This window comes from Ascidiella aspersa, chromosome 5 (assembly GCF_963924565.1).
Source record: "Ascidiella aspersa chromosome 5, kaAscAspe10.2, whole genome shotgun sequence".
Classification (NCBI taxonomy): Eukaryota; Metazoa; Chordata; class Ascidiacea; order Phlebobranchia; family Ascidiidae; genus Ascidiella; species Ascidiella aspersa.
The window spans coordinates 9,557,896-9,560,395 of NC_139451.1; the positions used below are offsets into that span (position 1 = coordinate 9,557,896).

General features: G+C 60.8%; 2 non-coding genes and 1 pseudogene across 2 annotated transcripts in view; all 3 read right to left on the bottom strand.

The window, feature by feature from the left end:
- The window catches only part of LOC146142824 (large subunit ribosomal RNA), a 3,679-nt pseudogene extending 2,705 nt beyond the window's left edge, over nucleotides 1–974 (bottom strand).
- Nucleotides 975–1,222: 248 nt separating this feature from the next.
- On the bottom strand, nucleotides 1,223–1,376 carry LOC146142825 (5.8S ribosomal RNA). The gene has a single exon (XR_014500304.1). It is a non-coding gene; the product is annotated as a 5.8S ribosomal RNA (ribosomal RNA).
- A 247-nt stretch (nucleotides 1,377–1,623) lies between these two features.
- Nucleotides 1,624–2,500, bottom strand: part of LOC146142826 (small subunit ribosomal RNA) — a 1,811-nt gene continuing 934 nt past the window's right edge. Inside the window, exon 1 of the ribosomal RNA XR_014500803.1 lies at nucleotides 1,624–2,500. This exon is cut by the window's right edge and continues 934 nt beyond it. This is a non-coding gene — a ribosomal RNA (small subunit ribosomal RNA).

Consider the following 2,500-nt stretch of genomic DNA (forward strand, 5'->3'; position numbering starts at 1 on the left):
GAGATCGGCCGGTGATGCGGCCGCCGCGAACGACGACGTCTCACCTCCGCCGGACCGCGCCGACATTCACTTTCACTGCGCCCATGGGTTTCGTACTGCCCCGTGGCTCGCGCTCACGTTAGACTCCTTGGTCCGTGTTTCAAGACGGGTCGGGAAGGTGGCTGACTTCAGCCGCGGACCCCGTGCGCCTCGCGAAACGACACCGGAAGCGCGACCGAGACGAAGAGGCTGGGCACTGAGAACAGTCCCCGACCCACGACGCCCCAGCCGGCACCGGGCGCTCGGCCCCGAAGGGCAGACGCGGCGATCTCTCCTCGCCCGAACGGCGGGCCGACGGACACGCGCGCCTATAGTACCCGACCGAGGCCGGGTTACCTTGCGCGCGGCCTTCTCGCCGCCGTCCAGACGGTCGCGGCCTTCGCCCGGCGCTAGTGCGCTGGTCCCCGATCGGGCGGCGCCGCCGGCGGCCCGTGAGGGTCCGCACGACAACGTCGCCGACAGGGGGCCGGCTGAAAGCGACCGGGCGACCCGACAGGCCCTCCCGTTTGCCTCTCGACGGTTTCACGTACTCTTTAACTCTCTCTTCAAAGTGCTTTTCAACTTTCCCTCACGGTACTTGTTCGCTATCGGTCTCGTGACCGTATTTAGCCTTAGATGGAGTTTACCACCCGCTTTGGGCTGCATTCCCAAACAACCCGACTCTGGGAAGACGCCGTAGCGCGCCCGCCTGTCGCCGCCATGGGCCTGACACCCGCTCTGGGAAAAGGCCTCGATCAGAAGGACGCGGGCGACCGGCGAAGCGCGCCGTGACGAATTCCGTACGCCACAATTCCGCGCACTCCAAAAGCGCGCGGATTCGGCGATGGGCACATCCCGCTTCACTCGCCGTTACTGAGGGAATCCTCGTTAGTTTCTTTTCCTCCGCTTAGTAATATGCTTAAATTCAGCGGGTAGCCTCGTCCGACCTCAGGCCGAAAGTAAGGACCGGGACTATTCTTCCCGTTCCGCGCTCGCCGTCGGCGCCGCGCGCCGCCGCGCACCTCGATTCCCGCCCTTGAGCCGCCAGCCGTTGGCCTCTTCGAGGTCGACTCGCCGCCGCCGCGCGGGATTCTGGTCGCGATCGTCGCGCATCGTGCCGTGCTGTCTTGAGCGGGACGGGCGCTCGCGCGTCCGACGCCGCAGCAGCCGCGCGGAGAAATCCCCGCGCGGAACGTTTGCAACGCGACCCTGAGGCGGGCGCGGCCCCGGGATTGACCCGAGGCCGCAATTTGCGTTCAGAACGTCGATGCTCAATGTGTCCTGCAATTCACACTAATTCACGCAGCTAGCTGCGTCCTTCATCGACTCACGAGCCGAGTGATCCACCGCCAAGAGCCATCCACGATTGTTTCGCTCGCACAGTGCCTCGCACTATAGGGTGACAAAATAGACCGCGCCGAGCGGTCGGCCAGGCCGACGCTTGAAGCCGGAGCGCGCGGCACCGCGGCACTCGACGCGCAAACATTACCGGGTGACCGAATCGCCGGCCGGCGCGCCGCTCCTCGCGGGTCGGGCGCCGGGTAGCAAAGACTTTTTCTCTCGCTTGTCCGAGTTTCGCGTTCGCCGAAGCGTTTGCGAGACCGTTAATGATCCTTCCGCAGGTTCACCTACGGAAACCTTGTTACGACTTTTACTTCCTCTAAATGATCAAGTTAGATCGTCTTCTCGGACGCCGGCTCGACCGTTGCCGGCCGCGCCAGGTCCAATCGGAGGACCTCACTAAACCATTCAATCAGTAGTAGCGACGGGCGGTGTGTACAAAGGGCAGGGACGTAATCAACGCGAGCTAATGACTCGCGCTTACTGGGAATTCCTCGTTCAAGGGAAATAATTGCAATTCCCTATCCCTAGCACGACCGGGGTTCAGCGGGTTACCCAGACCTGTCGGCCAAGGCGAGCACATGCTGATCCGGTCAGTGTAGCGCGCGTGCGGCCCCGAACATCTAAGGGCATCACAGACCTGTTATTGCTCAATCTCGTGTGGCTAAACGCCACTAGTCCCTCTAAGAAGTTAGACGCCGACCGATTGGGTCGCGTAACTAGTTAGCAAGCCAGAGTCTCGTTCGTTATCGGAATTAACCAGACAAATCGCTCCACCAACTAAGAACGGCCATGCACCACCACCCACAGAATCAAGAAAGAGCTCTCAATCTGTCAATCCTCACTGTGTCCGGGCCGGGTGAGATTTCCCGTGTTGAGTCAAATTAAGCCGCAGGCTCCACTCCTGGTGGTGCCCTTCCGTCAATTCCTTTAAGTTTCAGCTTTGCAACCATACTTCCCCCGGAACCCAAAGACTTTGGTTTCCCGCAAGCTGCCGGAGAGGTCGTAAAACTAACGCCCCCCGATCGCTAGTTGGCATCGTTTATAGTCAGAACTAGGACGGTATCTGATCGTCTTCGAACCTCTGACTTTCGCTCTTGATTAAAGAAAACATTCTTGGCAAATGCTTTCGCAGTCGTTC